The following is an 18,694-nucleotide window of genomic DNA, read 5'->3' as shown; positions in this document are numbered from 1 at the left end:
AACCTTTAACTAACAGGAGTGTTCTCTGTGCAGGAAGCTCTTTATAGTTGATGCTCTTTATCATAACAGCTGAGACATGTCAGATACTTTTTATTTTATTTAAATCAGGCTGTACACACAATACTTATAAAAAATACATAAATTATGGGATTAAAAGGGATTAAAATAAGTGGACATTTCTTTGACTTCAAGATTAAAAACAGTGCAGCATAATACTTTATGGATACTACAGATTAGATAAACATAAAGCTAGATAAAGACCTTGATCTTATCACTGTATGACTGTGGGTCTCGGTGGCAATCATTTAAATTATTGATCAAGGTCCAAAAGCCAAGAGAAAAAACAGAAATTAACTTTTACAAACAATATATGTAAACAAAATAATCATAATATGTTTGCATTTCTTTGCCCTTTCAAAGGGGAAGCTGGTGTCTAAAACATAGTGGCTTTATATGAATACATCCAGCTGGTACAGCTACCATTTTACATTATAAGACATGTTAATATCATTTAGCACAAAGATGCATTTTTTAATAGGAACTGGAATTGAATTATGGGGAAAATTTCTCTTTTTCTTGTGGACAACCACGGTGACGGCTCCCTTCACATCCTTCAGTCTGTCAGAGTCAAAGTCCACCTATAGCCTCCTCATCCCTGTCCTTATGGGAGAGAATGAGAGCTTCACTGACACCCTCTGGCCTGGAGAAATATCGAAACTGAAACAGGAAGAGGGATAAGCTACATTAAGGTAACAAATGGGAAATGTTTTAACTCTTCGAGTGCCACTAACATTCATCACCGTTACAGTGGTGAACTGTTTACTTGCTCTACATGGATCTGAGTGGCAGACAAAAGACCAGCCCCCTCCACAGTGAACACACCACGCTTCAGTGGAATGGGTAGAGGATTAATAAAGGAGATGTATGCTTTCACTTTATCCCACACAACAGTCTTCCCAGGAATCTCGAGAAAGAGGAGACCCCTTTATGTTTATGAAACAGATAATGTTCAGAAGTTTAAACTAATTCTTGCGCACTACCCACCTGTATGAGGAGTTCGGGTCTGCTCAGTGGGATGTTAGCCACAGTCATAATGGGCTCGTTCTCACCTTGAGCATCTAGGAGTGCTCTCACCCTGATCAGATGATGCTCAGAGGCACAACTAGCATAGTCATCATAGTGAAGACGAAGCACTTCTCTGTGGACTGAACACACAGTATTAAAAATCAAATCAATCTGCAACTAAATGATAGGAAAAGGAAAAGCTATGCAGAGAAGACACACAGTAGCATGGATGTTTGTGAGGCTTTTGTGAGTTTACAGACCGTTGTGAGCAGGGACAGACACAGCAATGGTCTGCCTCTGGCACTCCCCTCGGTGGAAAGAATTGTAGGTTACAGCGCTGCCGAGAATGGTCAGCTGAGCAGGAGCATCTGTGCCTCCTTCAGTCTTTATCTACACACAGTATGGATTCATTGTTACTTATAACTAATTTCAGACACAGATCTACTAATTATATTCATTTATTAATTCATTTAGCTGTACACTTTATACCTCAACTATTACGTCAAAGTCTGTCCTGAATACAGGCTTAGCGTGTTTGATTGACAGCTGCAGATGACCTGGTTCCACACTGTGATTGGTTGGCTCAGTGACACGTTGTCCTGCCTTCTCATACACCTCTCACTTCTGTTTGGAGCCTGTTTCATGACAAGAAATCCTACTATTATTGCTCACTGACATGACACAATATCTTAGTCGAAAGTATTAAGTAAGTAAGAGGTAGAAGAGCAATGAGGAATAACTAAAGCTGCATCAGCGGATATCAGTATTTAATTCTGTCTGTTTTCTAACCTTCAGGATACATGTAGTGAAGAGTGACATCTTCTCTGTAGTCACCGTAAACACTTTTAGTGCTGATGTTCCTCCCCACGCTGCTCTGGTCCACTCTGATCTGTAACAATAGTAATCATCATCACTTAGATCTCTTCTCTTGGAAAGTACAGATAGAACTATGACAATAATCCAAACAGAAATAATTCACCTTCTGTCTTCCACCGTCTTGTTGGACAATAAAGTAGGTGATGTCAGCATTGACCTCAGCAAATATGAAAGGAGCATCATACTTGACTCCCAGATTTCCCTCTTTAATGGCCGTCACTAGACATGGACCACAGCAAAACTCCCCTGATAAACAAACATTCATTAATGAATTAATAAATGTTCAAATTAACATTCATTAATTTACAAATCAGCTTTGAATTCAGCGTTTCACATTTCTTTTGATACCAAAGCAGTGATGGTTCTAATAACAAGGATACATGCTGAAGACTGAATAGGTAAAAGTAAGACATGTACCATCACTTAGCTCTTGAGGGGTGGGGTCCAAAACTTGCCAGCCATCGTTGCCTTTAGGGAGATCCTCTCTCCTCATCCAGGACTCAACCCAACAGTGGAAGTTCCTGAAACCATGTCAACACAAGACACATGATTTTACATTAAATACTTCAATCATCATTGTGTGTGTATGTGTGTGAAAGAGAGAGAGAGATCCTACCAGCTGCTATCTTGTCTATCTCTGCTCTCAATGCTCTCCAGCCTCTCATCCAGCAGGAAGTCCAAAGAGAGGTTTCCATCAACATCATGAGCTGAAGAGAAGTTGGTGATGAGGCGTGTTGGGATTCCCAGACAGCGCAGCACTGTGAAAAGATTACCCATTCACTCATTAAGCTAGGTTTTTCAGGAGTAAGTGATGCATGTGTGTGAGCGTGTGTGAGTGTAACCTGTGAAAGTCTCACCTGTGCATGCGACAGCAGCAAACACCCAGCACTGCCCATATTTGACTGCTTTGAAGCCGGCCTTGCTCCACTGCTGGAGGATCGGCATGCTGCCGGTCCAGTGAGATGGTGAGACTCCTTCCGAGTACGGCTAGCCAGCACACCTTTGTCACCGTTCGCATTCACCTGGACGGGTGAAGACAATGTGTGGATGACAGTTTTAAATCTGAAAATGACTGCATAAAGGACAAGACAAGACAAGACAAGACCTTTATGTCCTATAATATGATTCCTTTTATTGAAGGATCACTGTAGCTACACTGGTTCGAATAAATATTGGCCATGCATCGTACAGATGTCTTTTTAGGGGTTTTATTCTCTCCTCAAAACCAAACACCCGACACCGTCTGTGACACTGTGAAAACGTGTGTGCCTGTCGAACCACATGTAGAATACGCTTTCTCTCAGAACGTGCATCACATTGCATTCATGCTAGCATACCCATAATACCTTGGTGTAAATTAACTTCCGGCCATGTGACCTCTGCTCTTTGCTTTGTAAATAAACATTCAAATAAAGAAGAAAATTAAACAATAGTTCATTTGCTTGTTCCATGTCAGTGTGTGCTCACCGAGGTGCAGGACCAGTTCCAGGTAGTGTCTGGGAGGCAGAGAGTCAGAGCACTGCAAGGTTATGTAGAAGGGCTGACCCCTGCGAATAATCAGGCCCTCTCGATCGATCTCTCTGGTGCGGTGAGCCAAGTTGTTCTCACAACTCCTCACATCCACGTCAGTTATCAAGCCTAACAAGACCAAATCATGAGCATCAAATAAATATGTAAAACTGAAAGTGTATCACATTTACAACGTCCCTCAGGAAAAATTAGAGAGTTATACAGAGCTCAGTGTTAAATCAGACATCAGTACATCACACACATCATGCATTCACACAGATGGACTACGCACAGACATTTACCCTTGTGGTTGGCCATCGTAGATCTTCCTCGTTGCTCTGTCGTCAGATTCTTCGTCTCATGTTTGATGTCCAGTGCCGTGTGGTATTTATACAGACAGGCCCACCCACTTCTGTGACACTCACCCCAAAACACTCCCTCACTCACTCACCTCACCTCCCTCTCTTTCACCTCTGACCTCTGATTTCACTTCCCAAAAACCTACAGAGCTCTGTGGGTGTGTGTTTACATAATGTGAGTGAAAGTTTAAAGTGTGTTTCTCATCCTTTTTGAGACACTGAGGTCTTTGTGGTCTAAAGATGCTGTCAGAGTTCATGAATGCATATTAAGGGAGGGTGTTAAGGTCAGTCAGTGGTGCTGTAAAATGTATTCAGACCTTTTCCTACAAACCTACTCTGCCGTTGTTGGACTGTCCAACTGTCCAATTTTCCACATAATTCTCTGCACAATACTGTGACCTGTACAAATTTAATAATATTTTGGATCCAGTACTTACAACCAGGAAGTACAGGAAATCTGATGATATTGTTGTAACACCACTATTTGAATCTTTGCCACCTGTAAACACGGGCCAGACTGTGTGATTGCAGACTGAGAAAGGCAGAATCTTTGGTAGTGACTTGTTATGTTGCCACATAGTGTTACGTTTGTCAGCATCCACTGTGTCCATCTGATAATGAGATCTGTGGCAGACTGACATTGCTGAGAACGCACATAGAATAAACACAGTGGAATAAATAGCACGGATGACAGTGCACACATAAACAGCCAATAATGGACTGGCACTACTCAAACAGAGTCGATATCAGCTGTGTGTTCAGAAATTCTGGTTGACTGGAAAACTGTATTTGTATCAGTCTGAGTTTTGTCTGTCAGAAAGAATGAAGACCCCAGCTGATCTGCAGTCAGCCCCCTTTTTTAGGCTAGTGTTCAGCTAAACTAACAGTCATCCACTTTCAGGTAATCCCTTTATGTTATCCATTGCTTTTAAAACTCTAAGTCTTGTCACATAAAATGTAACTGAGTCATGTCCCCACAAGAAAGAAAGAAAAGCTAACATCAATCCAAAAAACTAAGACTAAAACTAAGAAACTAAGTTTTAAGAACAGTTGAGTGGACAAACAAGACAATCTCTGTGCACTGTATAGGTGTGGTCGTTTTGTCATACATATGGCCATGACTGTATGGACTCAGCATTAAGTTGACTTTAAAAACTTTGGAGGCATGGATTCATGGGGCACTGAATGTAAATATTTCACTTACAATTAATTTAACTAAATGAGACAAAGTCCACAGCACTGGACTCTCATTTTTGCAATACTAAAGTATCCACTGGGTGTCAACACAACCCTAACAACCTGCATTGATCACACAACTTGCAGAGCAGGTGACCATTATTTATGTGTTAACCAGGGCTTGCAGGAGTGAGGTTTTTATCCTCTGTTTTTATTTACTTATTCATTAACTATCAATAAATGGATACTGTTTTTCTTTATCAAAACAGCCGTGAATGCAGGGACTGCTGAAGGTTTGAGTGAGATCTGAGCTGTGCTGCCACACTTGGAACCCGTTTACACATAGCCGGGTATTTTGAAAAACAAATATTTTTGTCCCTCTGTTTTCCAAAATAACACCATGCACATGTAACTCGGGTGTAATTTAGAGCCACAATTCTATTTATGTATATATACTTTTTTTGCTTGTGATCAATTACAAGTCATGTACATGTATTGTTATTATTAGCGATTCATAATGATGCCTATCAAGCATTATAGTGCTGTGACCCCTTTAACTCTAAAGCTTTTATTCTGAAATGTAATTGTGTGGTAGGGTTGTAGTCAGCTTGATCCAGCCGCTAAAGAAACATCCCATAAGATCCCGAGCCTTAAAAAGTAGATTTTCTATGTGAAGGATAAGAAGTTACATTCTAAAGAAGCAGTATGCATCCACCTCATTTCTACTGGAACAGTGTTCAGTAGTGATTATAAACAGTGAGCAGGTTCCGTGTTTCTGCAAAAACACTGGTGATAAAGAACACTGTAAGTGAGCTACATATCTTGACATGTCTGTCTGACAGCTGCTTGCTCTTTCTGTTGTAGGTTTGATCTTAAACCTCCTGTCTGTGGTTGCTGAGGTGAGTACATCTGTCTACCTGAAGAACTCTGACTCTGATGCATAGGTCAAGGGAGTATCCAAACAGGGGGAAGTACCATCGTTGTGACTTGGTTGGTGTCTTGTACAGGTGAACCAGCATGTCTGAAAGGTCAATGCCACCCATATGCTGAAATTTAAGCAAGTATTAGTGATGGGCATTCGATGGGAATCCTTGCTTTGCTATCTTTGCTCCAATGTTGGACAGTTGCAAGAGGTGTGATCCCACAGGCATTGCTTAGAAGTGTGACACATTTGTTGTCATACGATTTTACTTTTTATTTTAAGCACCCCTTCTGCAGACGTGTAATCAAAAGCTCCACGTTCTCTCTTCATCAGTTGTTTGTCTTCCACCAAGGTAGCTCCACCAACGTGGTTTGCTCGGACTCTGCCAATGGACTTGAAACCCAGATTTGTGTGCAGGCTCAGGACAAGGTTGAAACTAGTAAAATAGTTGTCAAAGAAGACAACTGAGGACCTTGGCATGATGTCAGCTATCACACTGAAGCGTGATTCAGGTTGCCAGTAGCCCTCCATGGCTGGGAAGTTGAAAAAACCCATCAAGAGTAGCATGGTCTGGGCTGGTCTTGATTGGATCCTGGGCAGAGTACAGATTGGTGTGGTGAGCAATATGTTGTATCATCTCGCCAGTGAAGAGCAACATCAGGGTTTATAAAACTTGAATCAGGAACTTGGAATTTCACAACATCTTCTTGCTTCCAGATTCTCCTTGTGCCTTTCTTGGAGCCTGGTGGTAATCTTGGCTCAGGTGTGTCATGTGGCCCCATATTGACTGATTTTACGGTGTTTTTTCCATTTTTCTTCTGCTTACGGGGTGGTGTAGTAGTGCTTGTTGAGGACATCTCATCTTCATCCATTGCATCAAAGGAAAGATCCACCTGTGCTTGTGTGTGGAGATAATCAGGATCTGTAATGATGTCATCGTCATCACTTAGATCAGCCTCAGAGTCTTAAGGATCTTCTGGTACAAGTGCCAGGTAATTCCGTGGCCTTGATCCATAACAGAATGTAGCATCCATCTATAATTTGTTAAACAGAAACGGAAAAATACCAGAATTAGGAATCATGCATGATTCTAATGCTAATAATATGATAGCACACAACATGCTTGAAAAATAATGATTAGAAATCATATTTATGAAAATCTGTCAGCATAACAGTACTAAATGTAACAATTCATGACGTGTGTTTTTTTTTACATAAAAAAATGATGATTTGTAGTGAGGTTAGTTTAAATGTTGCCAAGCACAAAGTTTTCGATAAAGTGCTAACTCAACCATTTGGTCGAGCACGTTTTAAAAAAATAATTTGACCCTTTTAAGACATTTCTTTATGGCACCATGTTACATAATTTTGTTTAATAACATGTTAAATCATATAATGTGGCAAGAAAACCAAGCTTATCTTTGAAATTTATCCAAAAATAGTCCACATCTCAGTAGTGCTCTTCTTCACTTTCAACTTCCTGCTGGCTGACCGAATAAAAAAGGCCTATTGTGATCTGTAGAGTGACATCTAGTGGATTTTTTTGATCATAGCATAGGTCAATCGAGTGGTAGAGATGGCTCAATGGCTGCTTGAATGTCATTGCTTAGACCTTCCTAACAAATAATATGTACATATTTTTTCATTTCATGTTGGTTGTGTTGGTGAAAATCGAGGTTTTATACTTGGCAACAATTGTTGCCGGTGGGAAACTGCATAGTCTGAACATACACAAATGATAGTACTTGACCAATTTACCAATATATGTATTGAAATAACGTATAATAGACTGCTCAAAGAAATATAGGGAACACTTAAAGAACACAATGTAAAGTCAGTCACACTTCTGTGAAATCAGCCTGTCCAATGAGGAAGCAACACTGATTGTGAATCAATTTCAGCTGCTGTTGTGCAAATGGAAAAGACAACAGGTGGAAATGAGAAGCAATTATCAAGACAACCCCTATAAAGGAGAGGTTCTGCAGGTGCTGACCACAGACCATTTCTCTGCTCTCATCCTTTCTGCCTGATGTTTTGCTCACTTTTGCATTTTGTCAGTGCTCTCAATTCAATTCAATTCAATTCAATTCAATTCAATTCAATTCATTTCAATTCAATTCAATTCAGTTTTATTTATATAGCGCATATTACAATCAGAAATTGTCTCAAAGCACTTCACAGGAACCCCCCTAAGAGCACTGTGGCAAGGAAAAACTCCCTTTAAGAGGAAGAAACCTTGAGCAGGACCCGTCAACTTAAGGGGGAACCAGTCCTGCTGCTAGTCAGAGAGGATGAGGGAGAGAGAGAGAGAGAGAGAGAGAGAGGATGAAGGAGAAAGAGAGAGAGAGAGAGAGAGAGAGAGAGAGAGAGAGAGAGGATGGAGAGAGAGAGAGAGAGAGAGAGAGAGAGAGAGAGAGGAGCAAACATGATACAAACATGATACAGTACAGAGCAAACATGACAGCAAGATGAAACAGTGATTATATTGTAATAGGTATTTATATATATCGTCAGTCCATAAGTAGTAATAGCAATTTGATAGCAAAGATGAGCAGCAGGGGCTAGTGAAGTCGATGAGCACAGGAGAGATCAGGGGCCGGACTGCAGGTCAGCATGCAGGTCTTGAGACCTGCAAAGAGAGAGAGCGAGAGCGAGGCACAGAACTACGAGGAAGACAGTAAACACAGACTATGAGACGATATTACCAGTATGAGCCAGACTAAGGAGAGTAGAGGAGAGGTCAGAGGGTGAGGGGGAAACTGCTCAGAGGATCATGTTTGTGCCCCCCGACAACGTAGGGCAAGAGAGACTTCACGGGCCGGACTGCAGGTCAGCATGCAGGTCTTGAGACCAGTGTGAGCCAGACTAAGGAGAGAAAAGGAGAGGTTAGAGGGTGAGAGGGAAACTGCTCAGTGGATCATGTTTGTCCCCCCTGACAACGTAGGCCTAGAGCAGCATAGCTGTGCTACACACTAGGTCTAAGGCTAACTGTACGCCTTACTAAACAGAAAAGTCTAGTCTTAAAGGTGGAGGCAGTGTCTGCCTCTCGGACCCAGATTGGTAACTGGTTCCATAATAGTGGCGCCTGATAGCTGAAAGCTTGTCCTCCCATTCTACTTTTATGAATCCTAGGAACTACAAGTAAACCTGCACTCAGAGATCTGAGTGTCCTATTAGGAACATATGGTACAATCAGGTCCTGCAGATACAATGGAGCAAGTCCATGAAGAGCCTTTTAGGTTAGAAGAAGGATCTTGAAGTGTATTCTTGAGTCCACTGGGAGCCAGTGAAGAGACGCTAGAACAGGAGAGATATGATCCCTTTGGCTGCTTGCTGTTAGAACTCTAGCTGCTGCGTTCTGGATCAGCTGCAGACTGTTGATGGAGTAATGTGGACATCCTGACAATAAAGAGTTGCAGTAGTCCAGTCTTGAAGTGACAAAAGCATGGATGAGCTTTTCAGCATCACTCTGAGAGAGGATGCTCCTGATCTTAGTAATATTATGCAGGTGAAAGAAAGCGGTCTTGGAGACCTGCTTAATATGACAGACAAACAACATGTCTTGGTCAAAGATGACTCCAAGGTTCCTCACAGTCATACTGGAGGCCAGAGTAATTCCATCCAGAGAGAAAGTATTATCTGATAAACTAGTTCTGAGATGTTTAGGTCCAAAAACAATGACCTCAGTCTTGCCCGAGTTTAATAGTAAAAAGTTGGAGGACATCCAGTCCCTTATGTCCTTTAGACACGCCTGTAGTCTAAATAGCAGCTCCGTTTCCTCAGGCTTCATGGATAAATACAACTGGGTATCATCAGCATAACAATGAAAGTTTATGCCTTGCTTCTGGATGATGTTTCCTAGAGGGAGCATGTAGAGGGTGAACAGGATCGGTCCGAGCACAGAACCCTGTGGAACACCGTGATTAACCCTTGTACCTGTGGAAGAAACATCGTTAGCATGAACAAAGTGAAATCTGTCAGATAAATATGATTTAAACCAGCACAGTGCTGTTGCTGTAATCATGATCTCGTGATCTGTGTAGCAGGATGCGATGATCTACTGTGTCGAAGGCAGCACTGAGATCCAGTAGAACGAGTACAGAGACGAGTCCACGGTCCGATGCCATGAGGAGGTCATTGGTGACTTTAAGCAGTGCTGTTTCTGTGCTGTGATGGGCTCTGAATCGACTGGAAAGCATCAAGCAGACTGTTCCTATGCAGGTGGTTTCGAGTATTTTGGAGATAAAGGTGAGGTTGGAGATCGGTCTGTAGTTTCCTAAGACGTCCGGGTCCAGTGAAGGTTTTTTAAGTATCGGAATGATCACAGCAGTTTTAAAAGCCTGTGGTACATATCCTGTTTCCAGAGACAAGTTGATCTGTCCTAATATAGAGTCTCCGATCAGAGGAATAGCATCCTTGAGGAGCCGTGATGGGATTGGATCCAGAAGACAGGTAGTAGGTTTAGACTTGCTGATGCTGGTCAGCTCAGGGAGGCCGATGGGCACGAAGCAGTCCAGAGTTAGATCAGGATCCGTTTCCAGAAGTGGCGGTGTATCCTCAGCGGTCACAGAGAGATTGTGGATGATTTGTCCTCTAATAGTGGTGATTTTATTGGTGAAGAAGCTCATGAAGTCTTTACTACTAAGAGCTGCAGAAATGCGAGGCTCCACAGAGCTGTGGCTTTTTGTCAGCCTGGCCACAGCGTTAAAGAGAAAGCGCAGGTTGTTCTTGTTTTCTTCTATTAGTGATGAATAGTAGGCTGTCCTAGCTTTGCGAAGGGCCTTCTTATACGTCAGCAGACTGTCTCTCCAGGCCCTCTGGGAGTCATCTGATTTAGAGGACTGCCACATCCTCTCCATCCTTCGTGTAATCCGTTTCAGTGATCGGATATTTGAGTTGTACCACGGAGCTAGGAGCCTCTTCTGATTTGTACTTTTCTTCTTCTTCAGTGGAGCAATCCTGTTTAAGACTGAGTGTAATGTGTCTGCAGTGTTGTTGACAAAGCGGTCCAGTTCTGCAGGAGTAATATTTAAGTTGGTACCCCATCAGTACTTGGGACTGTGGGGAGTACTGGTAGGATTGCTGTCCTAAACTGCTTTACGGCGTCTTCAGACAGACATCTGCTGTAGTAGACCTTTTCCTCAGGTGCTGGTAGGTCTGAAAGAGAGAAGTCAAAGGTTATTAATGAGTGATCTGAAAGAACAGGATTTTGAGACCACACTAGCAGGTTCTCAGCTTCCAGGCCGTAGGTGAGAACCAGGTCGAGGGTGTGACTGTGGCAGTGTGTGGGTTCATTTACTAACTGAGAGAACCCAACTGAGTCCAAGAGTGAGTTGAAGGCAATCTTCAGACATCTTCAGACAGTCGGAGTCGACGTCCATATGAATGTTAAAGTCACCCACTATAATGACTTTATCTGTGCTAAGCACTAAACTTGATAAGAAGTCTGAAAACTCCAGCAGGAACTCTGAATAAGCAGCAGCAGGTGGACGATACACTACGACGAGTAAAACAAATTCTGACTTCTTCCAGCTTCCGTGAGACAGGCTGAGAGTGAGACTCTCAAAAGAAGTATGAGTAGACCTAGGTTTAGGATTCATCTGAAGACTGGAGCGGTAGATTGCTGCCACTCCTCCTCCACGACCTGTAACTCTAGGAACATGACAGTTAATATAATAAGAAGGAGTTGATTCATTTAAAGCAACATATTCTTCATCCTGTAACCAAGTCTCAGTGAGACAAAGTATATCAGTGTGATGATCAATAATTAAATCATTAACTAAGAGCGACTTAGAGTGGAGGGATTGTATGTTAAACAATCCACACCTGAGTGTTCTGTTACCTTGTTCTATGTGTTTGTGTGTGTTAGTGTGTATTTTTACGAGGTTATTATGATTAATATATCTTAACTTGTGTGCTTGAGGAACTGTGGGAGGACGTGCAACCGACACCACTTCAATAACATTATTAAGCTTAGTGTTTCTATGTGTAGTTGTATTTAATATGTTTTTAACTGAGGGCAGCAGTCCTCCAGAAGCAGCAGAGAGGTGTGTAGGACAGCGACTCTGCCTCCTGGCCTCGACCCTGGGTTGTCAGGTTGGTCTAATAAAATTGGCTATGTTGCTAGAAATCAGAGCTGCACCACCTTGGGTGGGATGGATGCCGTCTCTCCTAATAAGACCACCCATAGAGGTAGCATGAGGCGGTGTCTACAACCCAAGTTGCTCAGGTAGTGCAGCTCATCCAGGATGGCACATCAATGTGAGCTGTGGCAAGAAGGTTTGCTGTGTCTGTCAGCACAGTGTCCAGAGCATGGAGGAGATACCAGGAGACAGGCCAGTACACCAGAAGACGTGGAGAGGGCCGTAAGAGGGCAACAACCCAGCAGCAGGACTGCTACCTCCTCCTTTGTGCAGGGAGGAGCAGGAGGAGCACTGCCAGAGTCCTGCAACATGACCTCCAGCAGGCCACTAATATGCATGTTTCTCAAACCGTCAGAAACAGACTCCATGAGGGTGGTATGAGGGCCCGACGTCCACAAGTGGGGCTTGTTCTTATAGCCCAACACCGTGCAGGGTGATTGGCATTTGCCAGAGAACACCAAGATTGGCAGATTCATCATTGGTGCCCTGTGCTCTTCACTGATGAGAGAAGGTTCACACTGAGCACATGTGACGTGACAGAGTCTGCAGTGGAGAATGTTCTGCCTGCAACATCCTCCAGCATCACCAGTTTGGTGGTGGGTCAGTAATGGTGTAGGGAGGCATTTCTTTGACAAGAACTGAATAACATCGTCAGTAGTGGCAGTGTGGGAGAAAGCAAGCTCAGGCCACTTAGAGTAGTAGTCAGTCAGGGTGATAGCATATCTGCAAGCAGGAGTAGCTGACTCAAAGGGCCCAACAATATCAAGGTCAAGTTTTTTCCATGGTCCGTCAGGGAGTGGGACAGGTTGGAGAGGATCAGGATGTGTGCATGCAGTTATATCATTAAACTGGCAGGGGATGCATGAAGTAATGGCAGATTGGACTTATAGATCCATTTTTGGAATTTTGGAGGTCTCTCAACTGTTGTTTTGTCCGTACTATGCCTTGATGACTCTCATGTGCAAGTGTGATCAGTGTGTGATGTAGTGAAAGTGGTGCAATGAGCCTTGGGCCTCTCAAGATGTAATTGTCCTTAAGTGAGAGTTCATCTCTGACTTTGTAGTATGGTGCAAGTGTGTCAGTTATGGATTTCATGGAGGCAGGCCATCCACTTTCTATTTGTGTGTGTAAAACTGACAGTTCGGGGCAAGATGAGCAGGCAGACTCAAAGTCACGCGCTGGGAGAGAGATTTGTGCCACCATTTCAGGTTCCATATCTGGAGTAGAGTCAGTAGACATGGGTAAGGGGAGGCGTGACAAACAATCAGCTGTGTAGTTCAAGGCACCTGAACGATAAACAACGTCATAGTCAAAACACAGCAGACGTGCTGACCAATTTGCCAATGGGCAATGTGCATTCCAGCCCGACTGAGGCCTTTTGTGCTGAGTAGTGTCGTTAGCGCCTGGTGATCTATCGAGAAGCAAAAGCCACTGTCTTCTCTTTACCATCAGGCTGTATTTGTGGAAAAACAGCACCAAGTCCATAATGACTTGCGTCTGTAGATATCACAGTACGCGAGGAGGGGTCATATAGTGTAAGTGCAGGGCTAGTCACTAGTAGCTGCTTGATCTCTTCAAAACTTGTATGTGCTGCCTGAGTCCATGTGAAAGCACCTTTGTCACTGACACATGCACGCATTGGGGCCACAACAGTTGCAAAGTTAGTGAAAAAAACCTAAACCCCGCCTGACTTTCTAGCACTCATCCATTGCGAGCCTGCGCCACAGGAGGTCCTTCTCTCCTGTGGCCATCAAACTGTACAACTCCTCCCTCTGAGATAAGACAATCTGACACACTGTCTTGTAATTATATCCATATTGGATTTATTGTAGACAAGATTTTACTGCACACAGTATAAGTTGTATTATGCCTAGATTTTACTTGAATGTTTATTAATGTTTAGAATTTATTAGGCTTTATTTTTATTTTACTCTTACTACTTTACCTTATTTTATATTTCTAACCTGTTTTTTTGACACAGCAGATTCAGCACTGGAAGCCACGGTGGAAGCCTACCCCTCATTGTACAAGGCCAGACTTAAAACAGAACTGTCCTTGATCTATGAAAACAAGGAGTTCCACAGTTGCAGTGGTACACTGCCTCTCAGGCAGTGTACCACATCAGGTTTTGATGGAAAATAATCTTCAAGACACATTCACTGAAACTGTAAGTCTTCGAAACATCTTCATCACCACACTGATGACAACATCAGAGTCATAGAGGTGCTTCTCTACTTTAAACAGAATAAAGACTTTCCTTAGAAACACCATGGCACAAGATCGGCTCAACGCTCTGGCTATGCTTTCCATAGAGAAGAAACTGACACAAGACATTCCTGATGTCAACACCAGGGTCATTGAGAAATTTGCCACTCAGAAAGACAGATGAGCAAAGTTCTTGTAAATAACTCTCCATTTCATTCACTTCATCTTCTCCCTCTTTCTCACACATACTGTTGATTTGTGTAGGTTCAGCTCATATCATACTCTAGCTATAAACTTGAGTATTGTATTATATGAGACTGTTTCTTTCTAAGCATACATGTAGCCTAATATACGGTAGCTGTGACTTGTTAATATACTTTATCTGTGATATTGAGGAGGAAATTAAATTATTATTGTGGACCTGAAGTCATTTTTCGACTGTTGATTTGAATGCTTATACTGGAGTAGACAGGGAAATATATCGGCACATCAGCCCCACCAAAACAAATTTTCACCAGCTGCCACTGATCGACAGCCCAGAGAAATATCTCTTTGACACCAACAACTTATGATTATTTCTCTAAGAAGGAGAAAACTTCAGCATGTCCTTTTTCTCTCTCCTCAGGGAGCAGCGCCTGCTGACTGAGACGGAGCACCGCCCTGCTGGTAGCAATGACAAAATATATATTTGTTCATGATTAAAGCAGAGATTTAGCTTCAGATCATTATTTAACTGTCCTTCAGCATGAAATGTTTGTGAAACTTTGTTAGTTTGTGAACAGTTCACTCTGACTGAGTTTATTGGTAAAAGTCAGGTTTAGTAAAATCAGACTAACTCCACGCCCTGCCTGTAAAAACTGTGTGTTTGTGGATAAAACGTGTAAAATGTCTCGGTTAAGCTGTGGAGTGCATTATAAAGACAGTTTGTGTTGGACAGCTCCGATATTTTGGTTTGCATGTGATAATTTATTCATATTTTATATCTGTATTAAAAAAAGATGCCGCCAATGCACGTTTTCAGCTGTTTTTGTTTGAAAGTGGAACTAAAATGTATCTGAGCTGATGACATGCGAGCTGATGTGCAGACTGTATTCCATGAATGAGCCATCACAGCAGTGAGCTTTAAACTGGCTGAAGGAGAAAATTTCCCTTCTACAACCAGAGCTGTTGTTTCATTATTTCAGGAGTGATAGAAAAGATATTTTACTTGTTATCTAGTGCTTTAAAATTAAAATGACACAGACATTTTAAATTTGATTCTTTATTTGACAAATACTGACGTTCTTTGATGTTTTCTCTCCTCAGAGGACGTCCACTTGGACTTCGAGGGTCCCGCAGGAAAGGACATCGCCATGTACTTCAAGGACGAGGTCTTTGGCCGAGGCTCCACTAAGAGAAGTTTGGAGGGTGTCTGTGTGGAGCCAGACGCCAAAAGACCTCGCCTCGGATGTGCAGAGGAGTCAGAGTCTGGTTGCACGTCTGCCACCGACAGGACCATGGAGGAGGCCTGCTGGTACTCTCCACCCTCTGGTTTAGGCCTGAGCTCTACCCCAGCCAGGACCTGGGTGGAGGAGCAGGACTACCAGTATCCCACACCCCCCACTTCAGGTCTCAGCTGTGTCCCGGCCAGGATCTACCAGGAGGAGGAGGACTACCAGTGTTCCGCACCCACAGACCTGTGGTGGGTTGGCCTAGCTGGTGGTAGGACAGCGACTCAGACTTAGACTGAGATCATCATGCTGGGACAGGAGGAACACCTGCTTATACGATGAGATCACTTTGCTTTTTATTTGTAACATTTAACTTAAACAAAATGTTCATTCTACTAACTGTGTTTTATAGTCTCCCCTCTCTCTGTTTCCAGGTAGCAGCAGCAGTTCAGTTCCATGCAGAGGATGAACGACCCTGAACCTGAGCAGCACTGCTTCACACTCAGCTGCAGTAAGAATGGCTCACTTCTTCTTGAAACGTCATCTCAGGGATTGGACTGCAGACCAGTAAAGATGTTTTCCTCTCACAGGTGTAGTGTTGGTGGCTGGCACAAAAACACTCAGGATTCCCATGATGACAGAAGACCAGAAGAGAAGGATGGAGGACCACAGGACCAGCTGGAGAGGAGTGATGACCTGTGTATCAGTGGGCTCTGTAAGTAATCCCATCAGTAAGACCACAGAAGAAGTAGTGAGAAGCTAAAGCTAACAGCACTGACTGTATGTTGATGGTGTTTCTTACAGCACCAAAGCAGTCCACTCAGTGTGTAAAGAGAGAATACACCTCTATCCAGCCTCCAGCCACCAACAGGATGAAGAGTGTCCTGGGTCACATGTCGTGGGTTATCAGGCTTTTCATGCTCCTCAGATTTGTTCTTCCTGTAATTGTTCAGACTGTTTACAAACTAAATCTCTACATTTGTGTGCAGGCTCCAAGGACAGGTGCTGTCCAGATGCTCCACAACAGCTGGTCGTCTGGACAACATCAAACTTTGGCTGGCACGACGGTGCAGTGGTAAGCACTGTGCCTCTCAGGAAGAAGGTCAGTAAGCTGTCTGCGGCCTCTTTCTGTGTGGAGTTTACATGCTCTCCACGTGACAGGTGGGTTTTCCTCCGGGTTCTCCGGTTTTCCCCCACATTCCTAAAATATGCATGTCAGGTTGATTTGTGAATTTAGTAAAACACTACAAAATGATACTTAAGATGTCATCATTTCAAGAGTCATGAAGGTAATTAGTTTCTCAATGTTGCATATCATCAAATGAATTTGTGACAATCATCACCTGCAAAAGATCTGAACAGAGAAAAACAAAGTGTGACACACAATAGTGTCAAGCTGAGGTCTGTTATGTTGTCTTTCAGCCATATTTCATCCTTACATTTTCTGTGGACACAACACATGAGAAGCCATTTTTAATGAATGGTCAGTCTTAATTTATTTACACCAAAGGCTTCTTTATTAAACCACATAATGAATATGAAATATGAATGAAATGTGTAAAACTGTGTCTATTTGTTGTGGAGTATACATTATTTATAAAATAAAATGACTCAGAGATAAATGATGTTTTTGGGTTAATGTGTTTGGAAAGCTCCTCACACACATCATATCTAGACAGTGAAGACAGACAGAAGTGCAGTTTAAAGAATCAAACTGAGTTTATTTAATGAGTAGAGTAGGCCACTACTCATTGGAATGTTCCTCTTCTGTTATCTTCCTGTCTGGGAGGAGCACAAAGTCTTCATCTGTTGTTCATACTGCAGGTCCAGCTACCTGCATCACTTTGGTCCAAGAGCAGCATCCACCGCTCTTATCTGTTAGTGCTTTGATTTCACCTTTAAAAAAAAAAAAAAAAAAAAGGATCAGAAATTTGTGAAAATAAACTTTTTTGGATTTCATTGGATGTTGTAGCAGTGCTCCACCACGTGGGGGAAGCACAGCCCCTTTGTTCAGAAGAGAGGACGTTTGTGTATCTTTACTCAGGCTATTGAAAAACAAGTAATGTATGTACAGTGTTCCAGCTGTTTGGAAACAGGGATATGTTTAAATCATAGCAGTGCAATAAATCTGAATTTAAAATAGAAAAAAGTGATGGGTTATAAAAATGATATTTCACAGTAAGTTTTTCTTTTCACTGATTCTAAAATGCTGCTTGGAATTGAACTAAGTGGAGGTCAGAGTTCAGCCAGTGAAGTCTCTGATGTCTGATCCTGTGACTTTGAGGTCTTCAGGTGGACAGATGTACCCACCTCAGAAACCACAGACAGGAGGTTTAAGATCAAACCCACAACAGAAAGAGCAAGCAGCTGTCAGACAGACATGTATGCTGCTTTTCAAGATATGTAGCTCACTTACAGTGTTCTTTATCACCAGTGTTTTTGGAGAAACATGGAACCTGCTCACTATTTATAATCACTATTGAACACTGTTCCAGGTAGAAATGAGGTGGCTGCAGACTGATTCTTTAAGAATGTAACTTCTTATCCTTCACATAGAAAATCTACTTTTTAAGGCTCAGGATCTTATTGGATGTTTCTTTAGCGGCTGGATCAAGCTGACTACAACACTACCACACAATTAAATTTCAGAATAAAAGCTTTAGAGTTAAAGACGAATTGTACAGCATAACAGACAAAATGAAATTGTATATGTTTCGTGAAGTTACTAAATTCAGACGAATTCAGAGATAAAAAATACAAATTAAAAACAAAAAAAATAAGATCTTTAACAACCATTAGCGATATGGACAGTAAAAAATAAAGACTTATAGGCTACTGCGTAGTCCCTTTTTACTATTATGAATATGATGATGACGATGATTATTATTATTATTGTTAGTAGTAGCAGTAGTTAAGATAGAGTTTTATTGTAGAAAAATACAAACCGGAAGTAGAGTTTTGCTTTGAGCGGTTTTGAAGTGAGTCTTCAAGTCTCGGTGTGCGGACACC

The 18,694-nt window shown here is 42.3% G+C and overlaps 1 pseudogene; it reads right to left on the bottom strand.

The window, feature by feature from the left end:
• Window positions 1-182: 182 nt before the first annotated feature.
• Window positions 183-3,810, bottom strand: LOC114437813 (protein-glutamine gamma-glutamyltransferase 2-like; annotated as a pseudogene).
• Between the last annotated feature and the right edge of the window lie 14,884 nt (window positions 3,811-18,694).

Source organism: Parambassis ranga, chromosome 6, assembly GCF_900634625.1.
Source record: "Parambassis ranga chromosome 6, fParRan2.1, whole genome shotgun sequence".
NCBI lineage: Eukaryota > Metazoa > Chordata > Actinopteri > Ambassidae > Parambassis > Parambassis ranga.
This window is presented reverse-complemented; position numbering and strand designations above follow the sequence as displayed.